This window comes from Giraffa tippelskirchi, chromosome 9 (genome assembly GCF_054371585.1).
Source record: "Giraffa tippelskirchi isolate mGirTip1 chromosome 9, T2T-mGirTip1v1.2.pri, whole genome shotgun sequence".
Taxonomy (NCBI): Eukaryota; Metazoa; Chordata; class Mammalia; order Artiodactyla; family Giraffidae; genus Giraffa; species Giraffa tippelskirchi.
Genome location: NC_137283.1, coordinates 39,589,876 through 39,605,139, shown reverse-complemented (window position 1 = coordinate 39,605,139; position 15,264 = coordinate 39,589,876). Strand labels below are relative to the sequence as shown.

At 38.4% G+C, this 15,264-nt stretch overlaps 1 protein-coding gene across 41 annotated transcripts in view; it reads right to left on the bottom strand.

Moving 5' to 3' along the window:
• FHIT (fragile histidine triad diadenosine triphosphatase) overlaps positions 1-15,264 on the bottom strand; it is a 1,651,033-nt gene that overhangs the window by 468,978 nt on the left and 1,166,791 nt on the right. The window contains exon 3 of one of the 41 annotated variants that reach the window (XM_081524701.1): positions 13,937-14,024. The exons of the other annotated variants lie outside the window; for them this stretch is intronic. The gene's annotated coding sequence lies outside the window, so the exon portion shown is untranslated. The remainder of the gene's footprint in view (positions 1-13,936; positions 14,025-15,264) is intronic. 41 annotated transcript variants of the gene reach the window in all.

Here is a 15,264-nt window from a genome sequence, read left to right as displayed (position 1 = left end):
ATACCTTAAAGCTAGCAGAAGCCAGTAGACTTTATCAGTGCTAATTACTTGATTCAACTCAGAAAAGCACGCCTCAGTCTTTAGCAGAGCACTTCAACAGAACCTTCTTTGATAACAGAAACATTCTATATTTGTCCTGTCCAAAATGATAGCCACTAGACATATGTATATCTTGAGTGTGTGAAATAGGGCTAATGATACTAAACAAAAAATGTATTTTACTCAATAGTTACCTATTTAGGTTTAAATTTAAATAGTACCATGTGACAAGTAGTTACTATATTGGACAGAGAAGCTTGAGAGAAACAGAGAAACAGTGACCTTGACAAAGCCCAAGGGATAATCTCTGTGGACTAGTCAGATATTAACAAGTAAAGAAGGTGGAAATACTCTCAAGCAAAACTTCACTGCTTTTCATAAAGACAATCAAAATAGCCTTATGAAAGTGTTGAAATGATAATTCCACAAATTGTAAGGCCTTTTAATGTATAAACAAACATCTGGTAACTGCCACAGGGAAAGAGACAATCCTCTAGGCAATCAAGGTGAGGAAAATACAAGTCAAGTAAACCAGAGAGCTCATGGTGAGGCTGGTGGCTGGAGTCCCAGGGGTTTGAAAAGGCTTGAGGAGTCAGCTTTCCCCACGAGGCTGCCACCTAATAGAGATGAGTATGGGTAGATGCCAACAGGAACGTTAAGACATTTCACATATTCAGGAAGCTGGTTTAACGTAAAGAGCTGTAGTGATCTTGTGTCACGGGACATCCAGCTGTGGACTTCTATGTCAAGTCATGAAATTGGTTCCTTGTAAATGAGAATCCCCCTTGCTTTCTCTGAGTCTTCAAACTGCGGGAAGAGAGGTCATGGAAAGAAAATGCGGCAAAGCAAGGAAAGAGCAAGAAATCCAAAGGAGAAGAGCAGAAACAGCAAACGAATAAAAAAGTAAGATAGCAAGAGGCAATGAAATGTTCATAAGGACATGGGATGCTCCCAGGGAGAAGATGATGAAAAATCAGAAGGGAGAAAGTATGCCCAAGCAGCTCACAAGGACCTCTGTGCACTTATGTACAAAATCACAAATTACACGCATCCCAGGAACTGGAAATGCTACACAGAAAACTAAACACTTGCTATTAAATAAAAGGAGGGGAGAATGATACAACAAGCCAAGACCAAAATAAAAACAAAACAAAGGCTAGGAAACTTGACCTAGAATCTGACAGCAGTGAGTTGCTTAATGCAGAAAAAATTAAAATGATTGACAAATGTACTCGCACAATGGACTGAGACAAAACTGAATGTATTAACAGAGATATTGGTAACCCAGAGGAATCGCTTATAATCAATTTCTCCCTAACACTGTAGTTTCCAATTAAAAAACATGACAAAGCAAAACCTGAAGGATAAGCTATGCTTCTAAATGCAGTCTCTTCACACAGCAGTAGGTCAGAACAGAACAGGCTTATCAGGGCTGGGAAACAGACAAATTCCACCTCATAACACACCACAGAGGAAGGTGTTTATTGAAAGTACAGACTTTAGCACTGATGTTTTGCACCTTGAGATGAGTACTTTTTGAATCACTTCCTAAGGTAATACTATGACTGTGCATGCAACAATGTCAGCTGAGACATAATTATGCCAAATCTGTGACAGTCTCATCTTTCACTGGTTCAGATCAAGAGCTCTCTTTCTACCAAGATTTTTTTTTTTTTTTTTTTTCCCGTAGAAAGGATTCCAACAAAAATAGCATTATTTCCTTTGCTGGATCCCAGTCACATTTTGCTACAAGTTGGACTGGGTCAGAGCAGTGAATCTGAGAGAAGACATATAATCAAAGTCTCCAAGCATGTATGGTTACTGATGTACTACTCAGGGTTAACAGTACCATTCAAGACAAACAGTCTGAGCTATGGGAATGGAGATTAGATTTGGTTTCACACCAAGTTGTAGCCTTGTAGACTTAGATTTAACAAGTGCTCCGATGATCTACTTTACAGAACACTGAAAGGAAAAATGTCTGCTAAGGAAAAATTTAAGAGAACTGAGGAAGGACAAAGGGTTGATTAGTGCCAAAGATGCAACTGAAGTTTCTGATTCCCATTTGCTCATTCAGTGTATACCACTTGTGATGAAGTCCATCTTTTCACTTCACAATTGTAAACTTCCCAAAAGGGTTACCAGGGTAAAACCGTCACTAGTTTAAAACGCACAGATATGTCGAGCCAAATACACCTCATCAACTCTGAGTTTTATATACACTTAATTCACGAAGATTTTTGTCCCCTAAAAAAACAAAAACAAAACCAAAACTATTCTTCTTCAGCATTCTTGTCCCACAAGATGTATCTTGAAGAAAGGCTCTTGCAGATCAAATATGGTAGGAAATTTCAGGTACTAAATTCTCTTTCAGGATATTTACCAAGGAAGGAGCATATTAAAAACTCCAAGAAGTTCCAAAGTAAACAAATCAGATTTCGCTTCAACATTCTCCCAAAGTGTTTGGTCTTGAAGCCACCTTTCCTTTGTTCTTCTATAAAAGTCCAATTATTACTGTGTATCTAGAGCACCACGGGAGATTTAGGATATACTGAAGTACCACTAAGATGATTACACTGTGAGACTCTTAAGACATAGTAGGTATGCAAAGAGAGAGTAGAAGAGGCCAAATATTCCTCAGACTTAGCTGTTTATAGGCAAACAAGAAAGTGATCTACTGAAAACAAGAACAGGAACAAGAAAGATGATCTACACACCATCTACTGTGTAGTGGAATTCCATTTACTGCCATTCTCAAAGGTGTAAATCATCACAATGATTCTATGGTTTGCATCAACATTCTCTTACTTGCAGAAGAGGAAACCAAAGTTCAGGAATGCCAAACAACCCACTCAAGGTCATATGGCCAAGAGATGACAAGGCAGGAATTTGACAGCCTTACATTCCATTTCCTGTATCACACAGGTATAATCTTTCCATGGATTACACAGATTTCTATAAAACTAAACATTTTGAAAGAGCTGTCCTGTGTGACATCACGTCATTGTTAGTGGTTTCCCTCTGTTCCCAACTGTCCCCTTTAGTATAATGAAGAAAACCATTTAAATGGAAATCCAACTTGTTCTGTGACCTTGTCTTGTTAGAACATGCCAAAGTAAATCAACATGATGTTTATGGACGACATGCCATTTATTAAAGAATGGCATGCCAAGACAGAAAAAGCTGTAGAAATTAAAATATAGTGCTACAGAAGCTCAGATATCATTTTGCAGTACAAGTTTCCTTCGGTTACAAGAAATAGGCAAAAGGATACTTTAGATTTAAGAAACCCAACAGCAGGAAAAAAGGCAACAGGTACAACAAGATATTAGAACACTAAAGAAAACGCAAGCCATTTTTCATCTTCTTCTGACATCTGAGTCACCCTACACCGCTTTCCTTCATCTACTGACCAGTAACTCTACAGCAAATCTCCCTTCTCATACGTGAGACCAAGTTGATTCGAAATGGAATCTGAGCCACAATTCTAAATTCTTTAAGGGAGGATCCGAACTTTGATGCCATCTTCCACAAGGACTCTATACATGGCCAGTGGAAAATCCATGAAATGGAATGGGAAAAAGCAATCTCCAGATAGGTTGGGGCAGTGTCTGTAAGGCAACCAAGGTAATATATAGAGGTTTGCCCCCAAGCCCATAAGCCCTTCAATAGAAAATGCACATGGCAATATTCAAGTAATTTTTAACTAGGAAGATCGAAGTGGGGAGGGGTTGAAGTGAGTCTAGTTTTAAATGAAAAGTAGAGAAATTTATCATGCTGTTGCAACAAAAATAACTCGACGTATGCTAAAGTTATAAAAAGGAGGAAGGGAAAAACTTTTCACACCTGCAACAGAATCATTAAAACATGCAGGATGGTTGGGGTTTGTCAGAATTAAGGGCCACCTGCTGTTACACATTTCAGCCTCATCCTAGTCCCAGCCTTGAAAAGCAAGCTGAAGGAAAGTTCACTGAGACAATATCAAGCAGAAAATGGATCTGCCGAACACTATTTTTTCTACTCTGGAAGAAATGTTGTGAAGTACTGTTTCTAACAGTTTCATTTTGATTTTGACTCTTTTTTTTTGTTTGAGGCATTCAAAAGGACATCTGTTTTATTTTTTTAATTCTGTGTTAGAAAAGCAGGGAATACGTTGTAAGAATGCAGAGAGGTTTCAGGTCTGAGTCAGTGTTGATATTCTTTCAGAAAAAAAAATAATGAACATTTCTTTTTCAGAACCCAAATAAAAGACCAAATGTGAAATCTGGAATTCAAGTCGGCATCCAGGCAGACCCAGCATAATGTTCACCATTCCTCTTTAAATGACTAGGTTTCAGGATTAAATATAGAGCATCAAGCATTCCGGTATTACTTTAGAGTGCATTTACAAAATTTAAAATACTCTATATACTTTAAACAAACTAAGCAACTGCTTCTACTTCATGATCCTAAAATTTCTTCTATTTCCTATTTTAAAATAGGATTTAGGAAGAAATATCACAATCTTTTTAAACTATGGTCAATTAAACTGCCACAGTGACAGAGCTGCTTACAAAGCAACTACATGAAGTCATAGAATAGAGCTTTATGAATAAAATGATTAATCTCCATAATGATTCTACAGATTCCAGATTATCATCTTCATCTTAAAGATGGGAAAACGTAGGTTTAGGTAAAGGGGCTCCTAAGGGACATATAGCTGAGAGGCTGAACCATCCCTGTTACCAGTGACATCCTCAGAGCAGAGAAGCAGAGGCTAGGTTGTTAGTAAAGACAGATGAATAAGTACAAAGCCTCTTTGCAATAATGGAAATTAAAAGTCAATACAGTCGTGACTTGCTCTCATATTGACAAGTTAAAATGTTTCAAAGCATTCCTTCAGCATTTATTGATGTTAGTTTCTATTTCCATAGCTCTTTATAGCCTATAAAGAATTACCACAGTATTTCACTCTGACACTATTATACCCTTCATATTTTAATTGGTATTGATTAATTTATTCTGTGTCTCACTCCAAAAGGAACGCGACATGTATTCTATTCTTGATACACAACCTTTCATTGTACCCTAGTTTCTCTTACTTTCTCATATGCATAGGTCTCAGCAACCCAACCCACCACTATGATTAAAAAAATAATAATCAGAGACATCCCTGGTGGTCCAGTGGTTAAGACTCTGTGCTTCCAATGCCAGGGATGTGGGTTCAATTTCTGGTCAGGCCCTAAGATCCCACACACTATGTGGCACAGCCAAGAAATTAAAATAAGAACAATAAAATTAATCAGAAATAGGTGAGGGTATAGATAAATGGCAGCCAAAATCCTCAGTGCAAGAGAAATATTCTGTTGCATTGTATTCCTCCAGGCTTCCAAGGAATCATCAACTGTTTTCAGAATATACCTAAAGCCAACAACTCCATGAATGATGGGTTCTGTCACAGCTGCACCTATCTGCAACTTCAGACAGTGTGAGACAGGCCAGAAGACCATCCTCATTCATATTTAGTCCAGTCAGTAGGCAAAATCTTGGTTGGCGTTCTTTCTTTCATAGTGTGAAAGTGGTAGTCACTCAGTCGTGTCCAGCTCTTTGCAACCCCATGGACTGTAGCCCACCAGGCTCCTCTGTCCATGGGATTCTCCAGGCAAGAATACTGGAGCGGGTTGCCATGCCCTTTTCCAAGGGGCATCTTCCTGACCCAGGGATTGAACCCAGGTCTCCTGCATTGAAGGTAGATTCTTTATCTTTATCATCTGGGCCACCAGGAAAGCTCTTTTTATAAAACTTGCTCAAAAGAGTCAGTAGGTTATTTTGTTATTCTCTAGGAATGTTGTAGGAGAAGGGGGTGTGCATAAAAAGCAGAAAATTAAAATCAAAGAAAATACTGAAGGAAGTTCCTCCCATCTCAAGGAGATCTTAGTAAGAACTACCTTTTGGATGCATTTAAGGGAAAAAAAGACACAGTCTTTTCTCTCTCATGGTCTCTCATAGAAGGCATCAACACAACCAATTGAAAAGTAAAATATCTAGACAAATGGGATAAGCATTGTTGTTTTGTTTTGTTTGGGGTCTGCACCATCACCAACAAGTTTGACTGACATTGTCCTCAATCAAAACAGATAGACCCAAATACTCCACAAACTTGAACAAAGGGTCCACAGACCCCCCTGAGGACTTTTCAGTGAACATTCCAAAGGCTCAAACATCCCATGTTCCACTCACTGTTTTCAAAAACTGACAATGTCTAAGTTGTAAAACAGAGATTAAATGATGTTAATACTTCTCTCCCAAACACTGTTTCCAAATGAAGCCCAGCTTTGTCCAATCACTTTTATATGGGCAAGAAAAAAAAAAAAAAACTTTCCTTTTGGGCTCGACTGTGATCCTAGATACCTGCTTGCTTGCTTTCTTTTTGTTTTTTAATACACTTTTTATATTAGAGTAGTTTTAAAACTACCAAAAAAAAAAAAAAAAGTGAAGGCAGTACAGAGTTCCTATATACCCTATATCCAGTTTCTACTGTTAATGACATCTTTCTTTTGTACATAGAATTGTCACAATTATTGAACTACCACTAATACTTTATTCATACTTTATACACCTTTTGTTAGTTTTTAACCTAATACACCCCCTTTTTCTTCATTATATCCCATTTAATTTGGTCATTATATCTCCCTAGCCTCCTATTGGCTAAGATTGTATATTCAACATTCCTTTTCTGCACCTTGATAGTTTTGAGAAGTAATGGTCAGATATTTTGTACAGTGTCTCTCAATTGAGAGTTGTCTAATGTGTTTCTCATGATTAGATTGGGGCTATGGGTTTGGGGGAAGAGCATCACAAAGGTAAAGTTCTACTGCCATCACATCACATCAAGGATACATACTATCAACGTGACTTATCACCACTGATGTTAACTAGAGTGATCTGGCTGAGGTAGCATCTTTAAGGTTTCTATTCACTAAAGTTTTTACTACTTTCTGCCCTTTTCAAACTGTTCTCTTCAGACAAACATGCTATGAATGTTCCATACTTAAGGAATTGAGAGTTATGCTCCACTTTCTTGAGGGCACAATATCTACAAAAATTATCTAGACTTTTTCTGCATAGATTTGTCCACTTCCATTTATTTATATCTATATCTACTCACATATAACTATTTCATTCTTTGGGTTATAGTCAACGCTACTTTATTGCTCTAAGTGATCCATTTTTGGTTACCATGAGCTCTTTGAGTCAGATCCTGTTTCCTCTTGCCATACCCCCATTACTGTGGATTTAGGTAGGGGCATTTTCTCTTTATTGCCACTATAAGATGCTCCAGTATCATCTTGTACATTTCTCGCCCCAGTAGAATCAGTCATTTCTTCAAGGAACTCTGGTTTCTCTTATTGGAACACAGCATATGAAAAGACATTCAACATCTCATTAAAACAATGCGATGCTACCACACAGCTATTGGAATGTGCTCTAGAAAGGGCAGTATGAGCTTTTTTAATTTAACCAGTCTAATAGCTGTTTGTTGGTGGCTCTGTTTTAATTTGCAATTCTCTGTCGACATATGATGTTGAGCCTCTTTTCATATGGGCATTTTTTCCACCTGTATATTTTTAATGAGGTGTCTATTCAGGTCTTTTGCTCATTTTTAAGTTAACCTCTTTTGTTGTTGTTGAATTGTAAGAGTTCTTTCTATATTGCGGACACAAGTCCCTTATCTGATGCCTGACTTGTGTTTTTTGAAAAGAAGTTTTTAAACTTAATAAAATCCAACTTACCAATGTTTCCTCCACAGACTGCTTTGCGTGCTCTATCTATAATCTCATCACCAAACCCAAGATCACACAGATTTTTCTTGTATGTTTTCTTCCAGAAATTTTGTAGTTTTACATTTTGTATTTAGTTCTTTCATTCACTTTGAATTGATTTTTGAGACATTTTCAGGTCCATGTCTAGGTTCATAGGTTTGCTTACAAATGCCTAGCTATTCCTGTTTTGAACTGTCTTTATGTCTTTGTCCAAGATCAAATTTGCATGGGTTAATCAACCTTTTTTTTTTTCTTTCTTTCTTTTTTTAAAGTTTAGCATTGGTGAAAAATCAAAGAAAACAAAGATTCAACTTTAAGACAAGAGCAACTTGATAATGGCAGGTCACTGTCATCACCACTGTGTATGCAGGTCAGACCGAGTGTGTTAAGATAATCAGAATGGAACTAGGCCATGGAGAGAATGTTCTGTATCTCCTCAATGACTCGTAATCGCTGATTAATGCTCTGCTAGTATAGGTGGGCCTCATTACCTCTGAGAGCAAGGAGAAAAGCTGTCAAATTGATAATGCTAAGGGTGGGGAAGAAAAATTAGAGCAGAAAAGCTGTAAAAAGGGTGGAAAATGCCCTGCTCCTGAATGTTATAAATGGGATATCTAACTATATTTGAACAAATATGATCATCTCTTCATTTTCTCCCTACATCCCACATTTTTTCAAATTAGGAGACACCAGAGATTGAAATTCCAATGGGGTCTTTTTTTTTAAACACCTTCTACTTTTTCTTACTAAAGCTGTGTGATCGTTTTGTATTTCACTAGTGTACATCTATGTAGAATTCATTTTATAAAAAATGAAAGAGTTCCTGATTAGAGCCTGCTGAAAACATGCAGACCAAGACAAGGTCAAAGCAACCTTTCTGTCTTTCAGAGAGGCCTGTGGGGGATCCAGGGCTGCAGATTATGATTCGTTTTCCAATTCCTCTTTTTGCATGTTAGCCACAGAACACAAAACAAAAAGGGTGGCTGGAGTCAGCCTGAAAAATGTGAAACCCTCTAATGTCAAATTGGAAGCAACACAATATAAGCCTATCATTAAAACGCTTTCATGAAGTTAAAATGAAAAGAAAGATGGATGAAATAACCATAGATAATACAGATTTAAAGGGGATGAGGCTGAAGTTTAGATGAGAGATTTTACTATGAGGATTAAAGTTGGTAAGTTTTTTTTCTTAATTGGGCCATCGAAGAGAAGCCTAAGATTCTTTAATTACTGGTGCTGGGTTTCCCTACAAATCACTACATAGTAAAATAGCAAGTGCAGAATCTGATCCCATCCCCATGCTAATCATAATCAGTCTTCAGTTTGCAGAGTATGTGATCACTTACAAAAATGGCAGGCATCCCGCTGAACCCCCAGCCCTGCCTATTACACGCACCCTGTTCCTGCAGGGAGCCAGAACAACCCAACAACGAGCGGCAAGTAAATTTCAATAAACAGATTCATTGTCCTATTTCAATACAAATCACTGTCTGTTAAGAATAATGCACTCTAGACCGGGTTCTGACAGTCAAAAATGCTGATTTAAGAAGAGATTTGTGTTCCTAATTTAATTCATTCATTTGCACGTCTCTCCTCTAAGTATGCTATAATTCAGGCTTACTGATCAACACTGGTAATCACTCCTTCTTTTAGTGGTCCAAATTGAGCTTTAAAAATCACAACTCTACTTATTTATTTAGAGATTTTTATATTTAATGACTCCAGGATGAACGCTTATTAGATGATGATAATGAAAAGAAAGGTTATTCAAAGTGACCTCTGAAATGATCCTATGTATTTTCCAAATATTGTATAGGTATTACATGGAGCTTTGCGGAATCCAAGCACATTTTCTGTAACTGATCCATTTTCACCTTTTCTCAGCACCATCTTCTGATTTCATAGCAAAATCTGCTTGGAATCAGATAGTATCAGGCAGCAATGGAGCTAAGGAGTCTTGACAATTTCATTTATTTTTTTAATCATTAGGACCTTAAAGGAAAACAGGATCCAGTTCCTAAAAATTAAGATATTTTCAACCTGTATATAGCTTCTTTTCTTCTTCTTGGTAAAAAGGAATATGTTATATTGTAGATGCTGACAGGCTTCTATCATATATTACATTTCTGGTGGGGTGGTATTTTTTAATTGAAAGACTGACTATGTTCTGTAAAATTAGATGTGATGAGGAGTTTAACTGGATTCAACATACGTAAGTTTTCTTCTGAAGGATTCCCTTTATTATTCCCCTTCCTTCAAACATAAAATCCTTAATGAGCAAAGAAAGTGTTTTACCCAGACACAGATTTTACAAAGTTTCATATAGTGAGGTAAGTATTGCCTTCATTATCTTTCATATTTTGACAGAAACATTTTTCTGTTTGATGAAAATTTATAAATTGCATCACAATATATATGCTATTTGATGAAAAACACTGCATCTATTTCTGTTAAAGACAAACACAAGGTTTTCATCTCAAGTTCAATCTTGAACAGGGATGCAGATTTCTTAAGAAAAGAAGTAATAATGAATCACTTAGTGTTCTTAAGAATGCAGAATTTCAAAATGAGATATTACCAGGCCATGTCTCACACAGCAATTTCTTTTTGTCTGCAGGGTACCCCAGTAGATGTTAAAAATAGATTACACTTCTATTCATCCAAAAGAAGGACAGTAATATGAGCGCTGTAGCTTTCTGCGTCTCAGTAAAAATCAGAAATGATCTGCAGCCCTGTGTATAAAGTTGACTCGCTTACAGAATACCAGCGTTTCTCTCCTAGCCTAGCTTTTTAAAGCCAGCCTGAAGCAGCCCTTGCCTACAAAATTGCAGAGGAATTACTCTCAATTATAGGCTTCTGTCTGTTAAAAAGTGGAGTTGGTGATCAGTTTTGACCTTTTTCCTCTGACAGGACAAAGAAATGAAAGGTGGGAAAAAAATCTGGCCGGTGTTCCATTTAGAGGCTGAGGATGGGAGAAAGAAGGTGGGGGAAAAAGAAAGAAAAGCTTATATTACACAACTAGATCTCAGGTTTTTTTGTGAATCTCTTTTTGTATTATTCATTGTATTTTAAAAATTCCTTTTAAGCAAGTAAACTACACGTGGTAATGTCATTTTGCTGAAAGTCCCTCTCTTAATGTTTTAATTTGCATATCATTTACCCAAACCTTGCCACAATCAATCAATCAAGTTTTTAGTTTCACACTCTGGGGTACTTTTGCTTCATGGTCAAAGTCAAAGTGTTAGTCACTCAGTGTGTCCAATTCTTTGCCACCCCATGGACTGTAGCGCACCAGGCTCCTCTGTCCATGGAATTCTTCAGGCAAGAATACTGGAGTGGGAAGCCATTCCTTTCTCCAGAGGATCTTCCTGACCCAGGCATCTAACCTGGGTCTCCTGTGTTACAGGCAGACCAACCAGGGAAAACCAGGCTCTTTACCGTCAGAGCCACCAGGGAAGTACAGCTATGCTTCCCTTCCCAGCACCGACCCCACCAATCCTACCCCTACCCTAGCCATCTTCTTTCTTATCAGCAGGTTATAAATGACTCCAGAAAAATGACTTTTCTGAATCCCTGCTAACACATCAGCATCATTGCAAGATGTGGCTTATAAACACCAGTGCCAACATTTTACCTATGTCCGTAGTCATTACTGAATTGACTAGGTTTTGGTTGAGATTGGGTTTAACTGAATGGGAAGGTTTTAGGAGTGACATGAATAGGTTTCCATTCTCTCTGACATTGACCCACGATTTTCCATTTTAGAAGAATACTTTGCTGAGGTCTGAAAAAGTTGTTCTGATGAAAGCTAAACTGAAATAGTTTGTATTCTTGGGAGCTGGTTAAGTTCTTGATAATCTAGCACTTAAGCAGCAAAACTAAAAATCTGAGATGGAAGCCATGTCTGCACTGAGCAGTCACCTCTCCAAAATTCAAAGAGAAGAAAAAAAAAAAACAAACACAAAGAGCCCACTCTTGCTCCGGAATCCATCTGAGGTCAGTTAATAACAGCTCCCACTCAGATTTGAAACATGTTGCTATTAAGTCAGCTGCTTTTCAGTAGGGAAAAACTATTTTGAGAAGAATGAATGATTCTAGAACATCATGCAGAAGCCAACCAGTCAAAATACCACAATCCTAAACAAGGCTGCAAACAACACTTGGAAATTCAGATTCTGATTGACTGATGACATCACAGAACCAAAATAATGCCCCATATTCTCTTCTTACTCTGCTATTTTTGTTGCCTTTAGAACAGTCAGATCTGCTTTTCTGAGAAGGGTGCGATAATGTGCTCAGAAGCGACACATGGAAGTGCCTGATGGCCAGAAAGTGGGAAGCTCGAAAGAAAACTGAAAGAAAATAGGTGAGAAAGGGTCACAGATAATGTGCACAGCACTCCAAAAGCAGGAAAAGATAGTCACAGTAAAAACACTTAGCGAGACTGTAAAGTTTGTGGTTTTGTTTTCTGTTTTTTTCTCCTAAAAGCTAAGCAAATCTCATTGAGTATTTGCTGTTTCCTGGAGGCAGGGTCTTCCTGATCCCTCCTTCCTAGTTTAAGTGAGGTGCAATCCCACAAGGGAAAAAAAAGGGCACTTCCTATGAAGAGTCAGCCAGAGATGAAGTAGAGAACAGCACACTGACATACACTGTGGAGCTGGCACCGACACGAGCAAGTCAAAGGGACAGTAGCAAAGGAACACAAAAATTTACGCCTGCTTAAGTAAAGCTTACATAACCCATTTTGTTCAAGGCTTCAGAGAAAACGGATACATTTTAAACTAGAAAGAAAAAAAAGTTTTCTGGACCTTAGTAACCATTTGTTGGTTAGCCTGTTCCTTTGGTGGAGAAGGCAATGGCACCCCACTCCAGTACTCTTGCCTGGAAAATCCCATGGACGGAGGAGCCTGGTAGGCTGCAGTCCATGGGGTCGCGAAGAGTCGGACACAACTGAAGTGACTTAGCAGCAGCAGCAGCTGTTCCTTTAATAGGTTGTCACCTATTATAACACCCAAAGCCTTTCTACTAGAAAGTTTGCTGACCTGAAGTGAATGTACTATAGGAACATACAGGCAATTTTCATGGCTCACATGCAAACGTATAAAGCCATAGAGATTAAAATAATACTGTACTTGTATATGACCCAAAGGAAAATTGACTCAAACACAGAGAAAAATAGTAGATGGTAAAGATGGCATTTCAAATCTGTGGGAAGAAAATCATCAGCAAATGGCATTTGGGACCAGGAGGCCACTGAAAAGAATAAATTTGATCTGTGTATCAGATCTTATTTGAAATACATTCAAGACATATCAAAGATATAAACATTAAAAATGTTATATTTACAACATAAAAACATTACAAGTACTTGAAAACAAATCAAACATTCCTACAGTGGTGTTGCTGTTTCTTAAAAGAGTAAAAATAAAACCTAATCACACAAAAACCGAAAGCTCAGTACAATTTTAAGCAAATAAACAGACAATAAACAAACCGATAACCTCCTCAGCCTACATATAAAAGACAAACAGACAAAAGCCGAGTGAGCCTAAAGGGGAGACGTGCAGTAAACCAAGCCCCATGGAGAACCCTAGAGCAAGGGGATAAACGGGGATGTAAGCGTGGAGCTCTGCAGACACGATGGAGACCTGGGGATGTGACAGATGCTTTTCACAAAAGGCAGCAGAGACCATGCCTCTCTGCCTACCAAATGGGTACAGAGTAGCCCAGGGACCCTGACACATTCTGTGGAGGTGTGGGGCATTAGGAATAGCAATCTTCTTAGAGTGGTGCCCTTTCGATATCAAAATCCTAGACCTGCCGCTGACACGGACTCATCTTTTCTGATTAAATTAGGTTGGTTGACTTCCTATTAATGGTAACTGGTTGAGAACTCTCAGGAGAGCTACTATAGAGATGATAAAGAATGCTTTGGGGATAAAGAAGGCATTGAAGAGGAGGAGTGGATGGGAGAGAAAACAGCATATACCTTTACACACTAGGGGTAAAAGGAGAACATTTTGGGGAAAAAAGAAAGCACAGAACAATTTTGAACAGTTTGAAAATAAATATACAAGATGAGGTGTTTTGGTTACCTTATTTTTGAACTGCAAGATCCCTGCATCTCCTTACAGGTTCTGGCAGATCTAAACCCTGAGTGGCCTCAGTGCCAGCAGGAAACACCTGGTGAAAAGAAGACTAGCTTGAGAAGAGATCTGGCTGGCCTTGAAGCCTGGACCACACTCTCCATCCTACCTACTCAAAACATGGTGGGACCTAATTAAACTTAAAAGCTTTTGCACAGCAAAGGAAACTACAAACAAGGTGAAAAGACAACCCTCAGAATGGGAGAAAATAATAGCAAAGAAAACAACTAATAAAGAATTAATTTCCAAAATATACAAGCAGCTCATACAACTCAATACCAGAAAAGCAAACAACCCAATCAAAAAATGGGAAAGGGACCTGAAGAGACATTTCTCCAAAGAAGACATACAGATGGCTAATAAGCACATGAAAAGATGTTCAACATCACTCATTATTTGAGAAATGCAAATCAAAACTACAATGAGATACCACCTCACACCAGTCAGAATGGTCATCATCAAAAAGTCTACAAATAATAAATGCTGGAGAGGGTTTGGAGAAAATTGAACACTCTTGCATTGCTGGTGGGAATGTAAACATACAGCCACTATGGAAGACGGTATGGAGACTCCTTAAAAAGCTAGGAATAAAACCACCATATGGCCCAGCACGGAGAAGGCAATGGCACCCCACTCCAGTACTCTTGCCTGGAAAATCCCATGGATGGAGGAGCCTGGTAGGCTGTAGTCCATGGGGTCGCTAACAGTCAGAAATACTGAGCGACTTCACTTTCACTTTTCCTGTTCATGCACTGGAGAAGGAAATGGCAACCCACTCCAGTATTCTTGCCTGGAGAATCCCAGGGATGGCGGAGCCTGGTGGGCTGCCGTCTATGGGGTCGCACAGAGTCGGACACGACTGAAGCGACTTAGCAGCAGCAGCAGCATGGCCCAGCAATCCCATTCCTAGGCATATACCCTGAGGAAATCAAAACTGAAAAAGACACATGTACCCCAATGTTCACTGCAGCACTATTTACAACAGCTAGACCATGGAAGCAACCTAGATGTCCACTGAAGATGAATGGATGAAGCAGCTGTGGTACATATATACAACGGAATGCTACTCAGCCATAAAAAGGAATGCATTTGAATCTGTTTTAATGAGGTGGATGAAACTAGAGCCTATTATACAGAATGAAGTTAGTCAGAAAGAGAAATATAAATATCGTATACTAACACATATATATGGAATCTGAAGCGATGGCACTGATGAATTTATTTTCAGGGAAGCAATGGGGAAATAGACATAGAGAGCAGACCTATGGACACAGTGG